General features: G+C 40.3%; 1 pseudogene; it reads right to left on the bottom strand.

Moving 5' to 3' along the window:
- Positions 1–222: 222 nt before the first annotated feature.
- LOC139358386 (general transcription factor II-I-like) lies at positions 223–13,817 on the bottom strand (annotated as a pseudogene).
- Positions 13,818–15,941: the final 2,124 nt, after the last annotated feature.

Genomic DNA, 15,941 nt, shown 5'->3' with positions numbered 1-15,941 from the left:
TGTGCCCAAAAACACCATGCCTATTCAGTGACATGAGGTCAATTAATCCTACTCAGAATGCTTGGAAGTGGGGGCAGATCTACGATCTTACATAGAAAACAAGTAGCTGATCTGAAAACAAAAAACAAGTCTCTACTTTCTCAGCTCAATGAACTCTTCTTGGTTTATATAAATATCTAAGGATAATAAATGAAATCCCGACTGTGTTCTGCAAAATCCATTTCAGGGTTGCAAGATCACAATTCTCAGGGTGTTTAAAGGCAAAACCATCTGGAAGCCCTGTCCTATCAAAGCTGACTGGTCTTGTAGCATCTTCTCATACGGTACAGGCACCTCTGTGGGGTTTTGTAAAGCTTTCCCTGGGGCAGGTGAAAAGCAGATAAATGTCATTAAATTGTAAGATTAAAAAACAAAACCATCACTACCTTATTGTGGCTTAATAAAGACATACATGATCTTTTGTAATATGTGATTTTAAAATTACTTAATACTACAGCACCCTACTCACATGTAAGAAGTTCTAAACCTGACGCCGATCCAAAGGGCCAAAATGAAAAGTACACTAAATATATGACTTTTAAAACCACACAAAAGGAGAGAAATGTCTGATTTCTTGCATTATTGTCTTTAAGATGGTCCTACTGTGGCGTATTTCTTGGGTTCCTCCTAACTAGAAATGGAAAAAGTAAGGTTATTCCTCATCCATTCAGTTTGTGAAAATGTGTGTTATATGACTGTTAAGTCAATGGCATAACATTAGAAAACTCTATTATATCGTGTATCTTTTATAAAATTGCCTTTGAGATAGCAAAAGCAGAAATCGTCCTCAACTCTTTTTTCTGAGTGTTGCCATTTCTACAGCTTCTACACTCATCTGATTCTCCTGGGTTGTAGACTTCATTTTATGCATCTCTGCAACCTTTTCTTCTTCTTCAACACCTGTAAAAAATATTAAGGTGCATATCTATTCTCTTAGCATTTATTTGGCTTTTAATAAAAATAGTATTTCCTGTATTCCAATATTTGTGATCTGTTTTACAAACAAAACATAAGTAAAATGAGGTGGCCCACACTTATAATCCCACCACTTTGGGAGGCTGAAGTAGAATTGCTTGAGCCCAGGATTTTAAGACCAGCTTGAGCAACATAGAAACAACCTATCCCTACATAAAAAGATAAATAAAATCTGGTGTGGTGGTGCGTATCTGTAGTCCTTGCTACTCTGGAGGTTGAAACAAGAGGATTGCTTGAGTCCAGGAATTTAAGGTTACAATGAGCTATAATTATACCACTACACTCCAGCCTGGGTCACAGAAAGAGACCCTGTGTTTAAAAAAAAAAAAAAGCAGGGGGAAGATTTTAAAGGGAGCTTTAAAAATAAAAACCTAACATAAGAGTAATTTATTGGCTATAACCTTAAATATGGGAAGACTATCATCAAGAAAAAAATTCTAGGCTTACAAAGTCCAGCACAACAACCACTAGACACGCGTGACACTTGAAATGTGGCCAGTCCAAATTCAGATGTTCTGTAAGTGAACAACAGACACTGACTTTTGAAAACTCAGCACAAAAAGTATTCCAAATATCCCATCAATAATTTCTATATTGATTACACATTGAAATATTTTAAAGTATTGCCACTAAAATGATTTTCACTTGTTTCCCTGTATATTATAATATTATAACTAGAAAGCTGTAAATCATGTGAATGACTCACATTATATTTAGTTCTATTCAATAGCACTTCACTAAATCCCAGAGAAGGGCTCAGAATTCTCCTGAAGAATTTCCACAACTTCCTCATGAACCTATTGATCATGTTTCAGAAGAACACTATTGCAAACAAATAAAAGGTACTTGAGAATTAGGTACAAAAACCATTCTTCATGGTATCAAATTAGTAGCAATGTAAACAAATTACAAATACCAATAGACCGGGACTACAACTCACAACGAGAACAACTCCCCTAATGCTTAGTTCTAATCAATGGAGAACCATGTATAACCATGGAGCACAGGAAGGGGAGAGCAAGCACAGCTGCCCACGAGACTGTGGGATTTGTGGGTCAGAGGGCAGGTGATACACATACAATCAAAATAGCATTATTAGTATAAAGACACATACAGTCACGGACTTCACATTTCTCAAAATTATAATATTGGCAAAATTTAAAAAAATAGGTTACTACCATAAAGCTTGGAAAATTGTATCACAGGTGGTGAGGGGAGGGTTACAGTGGCAAGGATAGTTTTTTTAAGAAACTAAAAATGCTACACAGAATAGGAATTGGCAAAAAATGCTACACAGAATAGGAATTGGCAAATAGTGAATTGGCAAAATTTTTAATACACTAGTAATCTGCTCAATTTATCACAAATTGAATCTAATCTGACCACAGAAATTTAAGTTTAAACCTTAGTGGCATACAGACATCTGTGGGAGATACTGTAGGTTCATTCCAGACCAACACAATCAAGGAAGTATAAAGTGAAGTTACACAAATGTCTTCGTTTCCCAATGCATTTAAAAGTTATGTTGAATCTTTCTTTCACAAAAGATCTCTGGGAGGTATGATGCTATTGGATACCATTTTATACACAGTGGAACTTCTTTCCAAATCGGAGTCAATCCTACAAAAGCCTGCCTTTGCTTTATGAAGTAAATTTATGGAATATTCTAAATCTTTTGTCATTTCAACAATATTCACGACATTTTCACAAGAAGTAGATTTCATTTCAGAGACCCCTTTCTTTGCTCACTGTAAGAAGCAACTCCTTAGCTGTTCACATTTGATCATGAAACTGCAGCAGTTCAGACCCCTCTGCAGGCTCCACTCTTTTCTTTTGAGACAGAATTTCACTCTTGTTGCCCAGGTTGGAGTGCAATGATAGGATCTCGGCTCATTACAACCTCCACCCACTGGGTTCAAGTGATTCTCCTGCCCCAGCCTCAAAAGTAGCTGGATTACAGGTATGCACCACCATGCCTGGCTAATTTTGTATTTTTAGTAGAGACGGGCTTTCTCCATGTTGGTCAGGCTGGTCTCAAACTCCCAACCTCAGGTGATCCACCCACCTCGGCTTCCCAAACTGCTGGAATTATAAGCATGAGCCACTGTGTCCAGCCAGCAGGCTCCACTTCTAATTCTAGTTCACTTGCTATTTCCACCACATCTGCAGTTCTTTCCTCCACTAAAATCTTGAACCCCTTAAACTCACCAATGAAAGATGGAATCAACTTTTTCCAGTCCTGTTAATGATATTTTGTTCTCTTCCCATGAATCAAAAGTGTTCTTAATGACACCTAGAACAGTAAATCTTTCCCAGAAGGTTTCTGATTTACTTTGCCCAGATCCTTCAGAGGAATCACTATCTCGGGCAGCTATGGCCTTACAAAATGTATTTCTTTCTTTTTTTGAGACGGAGTCTTGCTCTGTTGCCAGGCTGGAGTGCAGTGGTGCGATCTCGGCTCTCTGGAACCTCCGCCTCCCTGGTTCAAGCGATTCTCCTGCCTCAGACACCCAAGTAACTGGGATAACAGGCGCACACCACCACACCCAGTTAATTTTTGTGTTTTTAGTAAAGATGGGGTTTCACCGTGTTGACCAGGCTGGTCTCGATCTCCTGACCTCGTGATCTGCCTGCCTTGGCCTCCCAAATTGCTGGGATTACAGGTATGAGACACTGCGCCTGGCCTACAAAATATGCTTCCTAAAGAATAAAACTTGTAGGCTGAGTGCAGTGGCTCACACCTGTAATCCCAAGCACCGAAGAAGGCCAAGGTGAGCCGACTGCTTGAGCCCAGAAGTTTGAAACCAGCCTAGGCAACATGAAAACAAAACATCTCTACAAAGAAACCCCACAAAAATTAGCCAGGCATGCTGGTGCACCACCTGTGGTCCCAGCTATTCAGCAGGCTGAAGTGGGAGGATCACCTGAGCCTGAGAAGATTGATGCTGCAGTGAACTGTGATTGTGCCACTACACTCAAGCCTGAGCAACAGTGAGATGACTTTCTCAAAATAGAAAAAAATAATAATCATAAGACTTGAAATTACTCCTAGATCCATGGGCTGCAGAATGGATGTTGCATTAGCAGGCATGAAAACGACATTCATGTCTTTGTACACCTCCTTCAGGGCTCTGAGGGACTGGGTGCAGTGTTAATGAGCAGTAATATTTTGAAAAGAACTTTTTTTTCTGGGCAGTCGGTCTCAAAAGTAGGCTTAAAATATTCAGTGAACAATGCTATAAAGAGATGTGCCGTCATCCAGGCTTTATTGTGCCACTGATAAGAGCACATGCAGAGCAGATTTAGCATAGCTAAGGGCACTAGAATTTTTGGAATAGTAAATGAGCAATGGCTTCAATTAAAGTCACCAGCTGCATTAGCCCCTAACAAGAGTCTCAGCCTGTCCTTTGAAGCCTTGAAGCCAGTAATAGAATTTTCTCTAGCTAGCAGTCCTAGATGGCATGTAAGGCTGTTTTGCCTACATTAAAAATCTGTTTTTTGAGTGTAGCCATCTTCATGAATTATCTTAGAGAGATCTTCTGAAGAACTCGCGGTTCTTACACCAGGCACTTGCTGCTTCACTTTGCACTTTTATATTACAGAGACTGTGTCTTTCTTTAAACCTCATATGCCAACCTCTGCTAGCTTTCAGCTTTTCTTTTGCAGCTTACTCACTTCCTCTCGGCCATCATTGAATTGAAGATTTAGGGCCTTGTTCTGGATTAAGCTTTGACTTACTGGAATGTTGTGGCTGGTTTGATCTTCTCTCCAGACCAAAGTTTCTCTATCAGCAATAAGGCTGTTTTGCTTTTTTATCATCTGTGGGTTCACTGGAGCAGCACTTCTCATTTCCTTTGATAACTTTTCCTGGGCATTCACCACCTGGCAAACTGGCCTAGCTTTCAGCTGCCAAAACGTCTTCCTCACTAAGCTTCATCATTTTTATCTTTTGATTTAAAGTGAGCAGACTGCAACTCTCTTTTACACGAACACTTAGAGGCCACTGGAGGGCTATTAACTGGCCTCATTTCAATATTGTGTCTCAGGGACTAGGGAGGCCTTAGGAGAGGAAGCGATGGGAAACCACCTGATTGGTGGAGCAATCAGAGCACACAACATTTGCCAATGAGGTTTGCCATCTTATATGGGTGCGTTCATGGAGTCCAAAACAAATTCAACAGTTACATCGAAGCTCACTGATCTCAGGTCACCTGAGGTCACATATAATAATCATGAAAAAGTCTGAAATATTCTAAGAGTAACCAAATGTGACACCAAGAACCAAAGTGAGCACGTGTTGTTGGAAAAATGGCACCACAGACTTGCTTGACACAAGATTGCCACCAATCTTCAATTTGTAAAAACTGCAGTATCTGCAGGGCTCAAAAACATGAGTTATGCCTGTATGTATTCTGTACCTATAGATGCCCTGCCTTTTTTTGTTCCCTTTCAGTGTTTTTAAGAAAATGCTGCATCACTCAGTTAACATGAAACCTACCAATAGTGTTAGGTTACATACAGATATGAAACCTGTCATACTGTGAAAGGCCATAAGTATTAACAGCCTATAGTAAATACTGTGTTCCAATGTCAAATAAGCTCACTGCTCTAAATGAGGATTACAAAACCCACTGAAGATTCAGATAAGGTGATTCCACTCAGTGAGTTCAGAACTGTTTAATTCTGTACCATGCTTAAACTCATTTGCACAATGAATTTCTTGTTTTCAGTTCACCATCTTTATCTAGAACTCCTTATCTGAGTAAGAACTTTTAATCTATTCACAATTTCCCGACCTTCATTACTTTCTCTCTAATGTGTCTCATCAATCCAGAGGGAAGCCAAGCAAGGAGCCCCGCAAAATAAACACCTGCCATTTTCCTCAATTCTTCAGTATCTACCCTGACATATTACCACCTCAGTGATTCCTTTTGAGCATTGTGAAATGTCTTCATAAACATTTCAGAAAATCATTCATAGTTTAGGCTGTGCACAGTGGTTCACACCTGTAATCCCAGCACTTTGAGAGGCCAAGGTGAGTGGATCATTTGAAGTCAGGAGTTCAATACCAGCTTGACCAACATGGTGAAACCCCATCTCTACTAAAAATACAAAGGAAAAACAAAATTAGCTGGGTGTGGTGCCATGTGCCTGTAATCCCAGCTACTCAGGAGGCTGAGGCAGGGGATTTGCTTGAACTCAGGAAACAGAGGTTGCAGTGAGCCGAGACCTCACCACTGCACTCCAGCCTAGACAACAGAATGAGACTCCATCTCAAAAAAAAAAAAAAAAAAAAAAAAAAAAAAAAAAAATATATATATATATATATATATGTACACACACATACACACACACAGTTTAAACTTCTTTCTGCTTTAGAAGAAAATATGACTAGTCTTATCTATAAAAATTTAGGTTTAAAATTAATGAAATAAAAATGATAAAAATACAATGCTTACAATATTTTACAAAGTCTATTTGAAAATACTTTCTGGTATTGAAAAAAATTGTGTCCTCTGTCCTTCAGTTCTTCTTTATAATCTGTGATGCAGGTCACTTTCACCTTAAACTTGGTCAGTTCTTTAAACTACAATAAGAACAGCAAACATTATATTAAAGGCAGACATTTAAAAGCACCATTTCTGCTAGATGAATTAAAAAATCTAACACAAGCCTCGGCAGAAAGCCTCATGCCGGAAGTCCCAGCACTTTGGGAGGCTGAGGCAGGTGGAGCACGAGGTCAGGAGATCGAGACCACGGTGAAACCTGTCTCTACTAAAAATACAAAAAATTAGCTGGGCGTGGTGGCGGGCACCTGTAGTCCCAGCTACTCGGAAGGCTGAGGCAGGAGAATGGTGTAAACCCAGGAGGCGGAGCCTGCAGTGAGCCGAGATCGTGCCACTGCACTCCAGCCTGGGCAACAGAGCGCGACTCCATCTCAAAAAAAAAAAAAAAAGCAAAATAATAATAATAAATAAATAAATAAATAAAGGCCATATGTGGTGACTCATGCCTGTAATCCCAGCTACTTGGGAGGCTGAGTCAGGAGAATTGCTTGAACCTGGGAGGCAGAGGTTGCAGTGAGTCGAGATCATGCCAATGCACTCTAGCCTGGGTGACAGTGCAAGATTCTGTCTCCAAAAAAAAAAAAAAAAAAATCTAATACCATTTTTTAAGTTATCACTCTTTCTAAATAGATTTCTGCCTGATTTTAAACAAAAGACAACACAAAATTTATAAGAAAAAAATGCAGAAATCCCTTGTAATCTATTATAGGTCAGATTCTCAAGCAGGCTTGCTAGAGACCACTGTCAATAACAGCACCCAGGAATGGGAGGCAGGCATGGATGAACAGGCAAAGTGCTGAACAGGATGCAGCTGCACCAAGGACCAATAGCAGGCTCTGAAATTGAGGCAATAATTAATAGCCTACCAACCAAAAAAAGTCCAGGACCAGATGGATTCACAGTCAAATTCTAACAGAGGTACGAGGAGTTGATACCATTCCTTCTGAAACTAATCCAATCAATAGAAAAAGAGGGTATCCTTCCTAACTCATTTTATGAGGCCAACATCATCCTGATACCAAAGCCTGACAGAGATAAAACCAAAAAAGAGAATTTTAGACCAATATCTCTGATGAACATCGATGTAAAAATCCTCAGTAAAATACTGGCAAACCGAATCCAGCAGCACATCAAAAAGCTTATCCACCATGATCAAGTGGGCTTCATCCCTGGGATGCAAGGCTGGTTCAACATACGCAAATCAATAAACATAATCCAACATATAAACAGAACCAAAGACAAAAACCACATGATTATCTCAATAGATGCAGAAAAGGCCTTTGACAAAATTCAACAGCCTTTCATGTTAAAAACTCTCAATAAATTCGGTATTGATGAAACGTATTTCAAAATAATAAGAGCTATTTGTGACAAACCCACAGCCTATATCATACTGAATAGGCAAAAACTGGAAGCATTCCCTTTGAAAACTGGCACAAGACAGGGATGCCCTCTCTCACCACTCCTATTCAACATAGTGTTGGAAGTTCTGGCTAGAGCAATCAGGCAAGAGAAAGAAATAAAGGGTATTCAGTTAGGAAAAGAAGAAGTCAAATTGCCCCTGTTTGCAGATGACATGATTGTATATTTAGAAAACCCCATTACAGCCCAAAACCTCATTAAGCTGATAAGCAACTTCAGCAAAGTCTCAGGACACAAAATCAATGTGTAAAAATCACAAGCATTCTTATACACCAGCAACAGACAAACAGAGAGCCAAATCATGAATGAACTCCCCATTCACAATAGCTTCAAAGAGAATAAAATACCTAGGAATCCAGCCTACAAGGATGTGAAGGACCTCTTCAAGGAGAACTACAAACCACTGCTCAGTGAAATAAAAGAGGACACAAACAAATGGAAGAACACACCATGTTCATGGATAGGAAGAATCAATATTGTGAAAATGGCCATACTGCCCAGGTAATTTATAGATTCAATGCCATTCCCATTAAGCTATCAATGACGTTCTTCACAGAATTGGAAAAAAAACTGCTTTAAAGTTCATATGGAACCAAAAAAGAGCCCGCATTTCCAAGGCAATCCTAAGCCCAAAGAACAAAGCTGGAGGCATCATGACTTCAAACTATACTACAAGACTACAGTAACCAAAACAGCATGGTACTGGTACCAAAACAGAGATATAGACCAATGGAACAGAACAGAGCCCTCAGAAATAATACCACACATCTACAGCCATATGATCTTTGACAAACCGGACAAAAACAAGAAATGGGGAAAGGATTCCCTATTTAATAAATGGTGCTGGGAAAATTGGCTAGCCATAAGTAGAAAGCTGAAACTGGATCCTTTCCTTACTCCTTATATGAAAATTAATTCAAGATGGATTAGAGACTTAAATGTGAGACTTAAAACCATAAAAACCCTAGAAGAAAACCTAGGTAATACCCTTCAGGACATAGGCATGGGCAAGGACTTTATGTCTAAAACACCAAAAGCAACAGCAGCAAAAGCCAAAATTGACAAATGGGATCTAATTAAACTAAAGAGCTTCTGCACAGCAAAAGAAACTACCATCAGAGTGAACAGGCAACCTACAGAATGGGAGAAAATTTTTGCAATCTACTCATTTGACAAAGGGCTAATATCCAGAACCTATAAAGAACTCAATCAAATTTACAAGAAAAAAACAAACAACCCCATCAAAAAGTGGGCAAAGGATATGAACAGACACTTCTCAAAAGAAGACATTTATGCAGTCAACAGACACATGAAAAAATGCTCATCGTCACTTGCCATTAGAGAAATGCAAATCAAAACCACAATGAGATACCATCTCACACCAGTAAGAATGGCAATCATTAAAAAATCAGGAAACAACAGGTGCTGGAGAGGATGTGGAGAAATAGGAACACTTTTACACTGTTGGTGGGACTGTAAACTAGTTCAACCATTGTGGAAACCAGTGTGGCGATTCCTCAAGGATCTAGAACTAGAAATACCATATGACCCAGCCATCCCATTACTGTGTATATACCCAAAGGATTATAAGTCATGCTGCTATAAAGACACATGCACATGTATGTTTATTGCAGCACTATTCACAATAGCAAAGACTTGGAATCAACCCAAATGTCCATCAGTGACAGACTGGATTAAGAAAATGTGGCACATATACACCATGGAATACTATGCAGCCATAATAAAGGATGAGTTTGTGTCCTTCGTAGGGACATGGATGCAGCTGGAAACCATAATTCTCAGCAAACTATTGGAAGAACAGAAAACCAAATACCGCATGTTCTCACTCACAGGTGGGAAATGAACAATGAGATCACTTGGACACAGGAAGGGGAGCATCTCACACCGGGTCCTATTGTGGCGAGGGGATGCGGGGAGGGATAGCTTTAGAAGATACACCTAATGTAAATGACGAGTTAATGGGTGCAGCACACCAACATGGCACATGTGTATATATGTATCAAACCTGCACGTTGTGCACATGTACCCTAGAACTTAGAGTATAATAATAAAATAAATAAGTACATAATTAGTTGTATAAATAAAAAATAAAAATAAGAAAACAACCATTGAGAGTCAATATTCCAAACACTCAAAATCCACTAAAATTTGCTTTCTAATAATGTTCGTAATATCCCAGCAAATGTTACCATGTGACTTTTCCAGAAATCTTGAAAAAGGGTATCTTAGTATAATAAACATACTCCACTGATTGGTGTTAAAATTAAAGAGCATCATAGCATAATTTTCTGCAAATTACCATATCCTTTGTCTATTTAAAAGTGTTAATGTATATCTGACTGACCCATAAATATGCATCACTTATTTTAGGCATAGAGAAGCCATTTATGGAATTAAATAATTACATAATAATTACATATATTTTGTTTTGGTTTTAAAATTTGTCTCAGTAAAACTATTTTTGCTCATCTAGAATTTAACTCATTACACAATGAAGACCGTTGAAGCTTGTTTTTACCAAAATTTTTACTTTTTACCAAATAGCCTATTTTCTCAGTATCACTTGTTGAAAACTATAAGCTTTCCACTATTTGTTTTTGATTTGTACAATAATTGCCCTCTAATTTTTTAAATGGAGATTATTTCTGCATAATATTGCTTTAAAATGTTATCTTCAGTAACTAATTTAGCAGTTAGTGAGGGGATCAGAAATCTTTTGAGCTATAATAAAGCCATGGTAGAGAACTTCTGACCTGCAGGTGGCCCGACAGTTGCCCCAGAGTGAAGAATGATGGGCCACAGTAATTTCCTTCCATTGCACTTACATGACATGTGCTGTGACTACTCTCCTGTAAGGAACTATTATTTACTTACCTTGCAGTAAATGAGGGTACATTCTTGCTTCACTATCCGCACTCTTAAAACGATCCTGTTAACAATGGCAATGTTTGTGAAAGAGTAAAGCAAGATTCATGTACTATCCACAGATTAGCTAAAGGAAGTCTACCAGCCAAGAAAGAGATAAAGTCAGCCTGGATCTGTTTAGCACTCAAGCCAGTGAAGCGCTCACTTCAAGCCAGTGAAGAGCTCAGCAGTTTCTACACCTTTACTTATAGTGTGTAATATACAAGTAGAAATAGGAGAAGAAATAGTCTTACTAATGCTGAGGAGGAAGAAATAAAGGCTGAGAATAGTGGAATGACTATGCCAAAGATGACGGAACTGTAAAGAAATTCTAAGGAAGTGACTGGGTCTTACGTGGCCCTATGGTACTCTTTGCAGAGATCAATATTTTAAAAAATGATTTTATTATCAACAGAACCGCATTTCATCTCCAAATTTTTATTTAACATTTACAGTCACAAAGTTTGGCTGATTTTATGATATCAAGGAAGAAACAAGTCATTCATAAAACAACAATAGATTAATAACAAACCATTCTGAAATTTCTTTAGGGAGATTATAAAGTTTTAAAAACTTTTTTTTAATGCCCTAATAAGAAAACAAAAAAGATGGTCAAGCACAGTTGCTCAAGCCTATAATCTGAGCACTTTGGGAGACTGAGGCAGGAAGCTCACTTGAACCCAAGAGGTCAAGGCTGCACTGAACTATGAGCATGCCACTGCCCTCCATTCGGAAAGAGTCAGATCCTGTCTCAAAAAAATGAAAGAAAAAAAAAAAAGCACCGACAAACTATGTCACACAGAGCTGTGAGTTTAAGCACCACCTAATACTTTTCAACCACTTAAGAGGAGGATAATGCATAGCTCCTCCTGCTTAAAATGTTTACATTTAATATGTCAGAAAATACCTAAGGCCGTGCATGGTGGCTCATACCTGTAATCTCAACACTTTGGGAAGCCAAGGTAGGACAACTGCTTGAGCCCAGGAGTTTAAGACAAACCTGGGCAACATAAAGAAACCCTGTTTCTATTAAAAAAGCTTAAAAATTAGCTAGGTCAGGATCAGTGGCTCGTACCTGTAATCCCAGGACTTTGAAAGGCAGAGGCGGAACTGACTGAGCTCAAGAGTTAGAGACCAGCCTGGGCAGTATATTAAGACCTCATCCCCATTAAAAAGCAAAACAAAGCAGCCAGATGTGATAGGACATGCCTACGGTCCCCGCTACTCCGAGGCAGAGGTGGGAAGACTTGAACCCAGGATGTCCAGGCTGCAGTGAGCCATGATAACACCACTGCATTTCAATCTGGACAATAGAATAAGACCCTTTCTCAAAAAAAAAAGTAAAAAAAAAAAAATAGAAAATACCTAAGCCTGATACTTTTTATAATAAATACTAGTTCCAGCCATATACCTATAAAAATATAAATTAATTGTATAACTGCCATGATAGTAATATAAAAATACAAAACTATATAATCAGTACTCAATACTTCACTGTAATTATGCAGATGATAGGCTTTTTTTTAAAGTAAAGAGGTGGCCAGGTGCAGTGGTTCTCACCTTCAATCCTAGCCATTTGGGAGACCAAGGCAGACAGATCACTTGAGCTCAGGAGTTCAAGACAAGCCTTGCCAACATTGTGAAACCCCATCTTTAGCAAAAATACAAAAATTAGCTGAGTACGGTGGTGCATGTCTGCAGTTCCAGCTACCAGAAGGCTGTCAGGAGAATCACTTGAGCCTGGGAGGTGGAGGTTGCAGTGAGCTAAGATCGCACCACTGCACTCCACCCTGGGTGACACAGTGAGACTCCATCTAAACACACACACACACACACACACACACACACACACACACACAAACAGCTAACACTAAACAATTTAGAAAGAGGTGGTTAACGCAATAGTGAATGTGTAAGCGGAAGAAATATAGATACACAATAGTAAAAATGCCATCATGACCCCCAATTCCGGAAATCTACATACAGATACAACAAAACTCCAGTACCATACTCTACTATACAAACTCATTCTGAGTAAACACAAATATTAGATATAATTTCAAAGTTAACACCTGCAAAACAAATGATTGCCTAAAATAATGGTAGAAAATTATTTGAGATTCAATGTAAAAATTAAACACTCTGAAGCATGGTAATAAAATGTGATTTGAAAGGCAAAACTACTATTCAAGAAAAGAAAAACTACTCCTTAAAAGTAAACAAAAAAACCCCATAAAATTATATCTTCTACAAAAACAAATCAACTTTATCTACAGCCTAGTTCTACCCAACTATGGAATGTCAGAAGAGAAGGTCTCACCATGGACTCAAGAGCTGACATGAGGAATGTCACCACCATCCTGCTGAGGACTCCTCATCTTCGACGGCCAGGGTGGACATTGTTACTTGGGCTATGATCTTTGTGCAAGACAAGTAATAAGAAAGTGAGTGGTAAAAATCTGGTGTTCCAATCCCACATTCAGAGTTCTGAGGATCTCCCACTGGCTGTCTAATTTACTGTGTGTTTTTTTTGTTTTTTTTTTTTTTTGCCTACGAGAAAAAACAAGACTCAAAAACTAAGTATGCGATTTGCCTAAAACTCTTATCACATAGAGAATCTATTCCATAACTTTGTATCTAGTGTTATTTCAATAAAATTGGGTTAATCTCAAACCCAAAATAAATGCAGATGGCACTCAGAATCAGTGAAATTTCTCCCAAGGAGGAGGAGGAGGAGAGATAGATGGACTATCACAGACCAACGTGGGACAGAGCTGCCAAGCTCCCTCTCTCCCTTGCATATCCTGACACAGCGAAGGGTGGGTGCAGTGGACTGAGGCTGGGGGGAGACACGCTTCCCTTCTTACTGAGAAAACAGATCACAGGCATCCAGAAACAAGTAAGATGATTTATATTACAGCACAAAACGTTTTGTAATATTTCGGTAACAACAAAGACCCTCAAATGAATTTCAAACACTATCAATATTCAACACATAAACAGAAAATATGAACTGTCAGCAAGGATATCAGAAAACTGGAACCTGTATGCACCGCTCTTCAGAACATAAACTGCTGCAGCCCCTGTGGAAAATGGTTTGGCAGCTCCTTAAAACATTAAGCACAGAATTACCACACAATCCAACAACTCCCTTTCAGGGTATATACCCAAAAGAACTGAGAGCAAAGACTCAAACAGGTATTTGTACATTCATGTTCATAGCAACATTATTCACAGTGGCCAAAAGGTACAACCAACCCTAAGGCCCATCAATAGGTAAATGGATAAGCAAAATGTGATACACACACATACATGGAATATTATTCAGCTGTATAAAATAAACAACGATTCTGGCCAGGTTCAGGGTCTTACTCCTGTAATCTCAGCACTTTGGGAGGCCGAGGCAGGCAGATCATCTGAGCCCAGGAGTTGCAGACCAGCCTGGGCAAAATAGCAAGACCTCATCTCTGTAAGTTTTTTTTTAAAGAGAATTCTGATAGCGCTATAGATGAACCTTGACAGCACCACGCAATCTATGCATGTAAAAAACTGCATTTATACTCCACAAATATGTAAAGTTGTTTTAAAATGAGGAATTCATCGAGGAAGAAACGTGACCCACAGAGAGCAGAGAGGAGTGAGACAGAAAAGCCACCCACCCAGAATCGGCGTGGAGCCCAGGGGTCTCCCCACGGCAGGGAAATGGTGAGTAAGCAAGGACCACTGCTGACTCACCTTCTGCCATCAACTTTTGAAATCCTGGGCACAGAAAATCCTCCGACACCCTCCCCACAGAGCTCCCCAACTGACACAGAGAGCTGCATGGAGTCTGGTAAGAGCCTCCAGTCAGGCCCACACGGAACCCTAAGGATGCTGGACCCCTGAGCACCACAGTGCCAGCTGCTATAGCTCTGCCACCAGAAGAGGCCAGACTCGCTCACATGCTCCCAGGACAGGGGCCATATCTACAGTGCTGAGGAGCAGACAGACTCACCTCCTGTCTCCACTCTACCTCCTGTAGAGGCCTCACCTCCACTACACCTCGCCTGGTAATGCCCACTGGCCTGGGCCTCAGTGCAGCTACTTACCCCCTGCCTGAGCACTCAGGCTAACTGCAACTCTGTAGACAGACCTCCCAGAGGTACCTGTCAGGTCTGCTGTTTCTGCAATTGCCATGGCCCCTGCACCTCTACCTTTCTGAGGCTAGGGAGGGACTGAAGAGCCCAAGAACTGTCATAGGCTTCTAGCACACCACAGCTGCCTTACAGAAAGTGCACAAACTGTTTCCACGTTGGTCCCCCTCTCTGCTATGCCTCACTGGGGAGGGTCTCCTGACCTGGGCCCCCAGCACAGCCATCCTGCACCCCCACCCTGACGAACTGCTTCAGTCAGTGGCATCTCTGCATCTCTCTGAGATGGAGCTTTCAGGGGTAACCCACAGGCTCTCTGTCATTGCCACTGTAGCAGTACCACCATTGCTGCCCTTGGTCTGGGCAAAAAATAAAGACCCTGATTGCTTTGCCAGCACCTCCAGCATGCCACAGCCACCAGAAGGAGAAAATTCCAGTTTCTCTTCTCTGTGAGCTTTCAGCTTCCTGCTCTTCACCAGAAGGAGCCCCAGGTTTAAGCCCACAGTTCGGCCACCTCACCCTTAGCAGAACATTCTCACTGGCAGTGGCTCTGTATCTCTCTGGGGTGGAGTTCCCGGAGGCAACTGACAACCCTTCTGCCATTATTGCTGCAGTGATGCTGCCCTTGCTGCCCTCAGGTTGGGGAAGAAACAAAGTGCCTCAGTGCTTTGCTCACACCTGCAGCAGGCCACAGCCACCATATGGAGGGAAGTCCAGTCTGTCTTCCCTGTTGGCCCCAAATCTCCTGCTCTTAACCAGACAAGGGTCCCAGCTTAGGCCCACAATGCAGCTGCTCCATTTCTCACTGATCATTCTGATTGGCAGCAGCTCTGCATGTCTCTGAGGTGGTAGCCCAAGAGACAAGTGAAAGGCTGTCTGCCAT

The sequence above is a fragment of the Macaca nemestrina genome, chromosome 15, assembly GCF_043159975.1.
Source record: "Macaca nemestrina isolate mMacNem1 chromosome 15, mMacNem.hap1, whole genome shotgun sequence".
NCBI lineage: Eukaryota > Metazoa > Chordata > Mammalia > Primates > Cercopithecidae > Macaca > Macaca nemestrina.
This window is presented reverse-complemented; position numbering and strand designations above follow the sequence as displayed.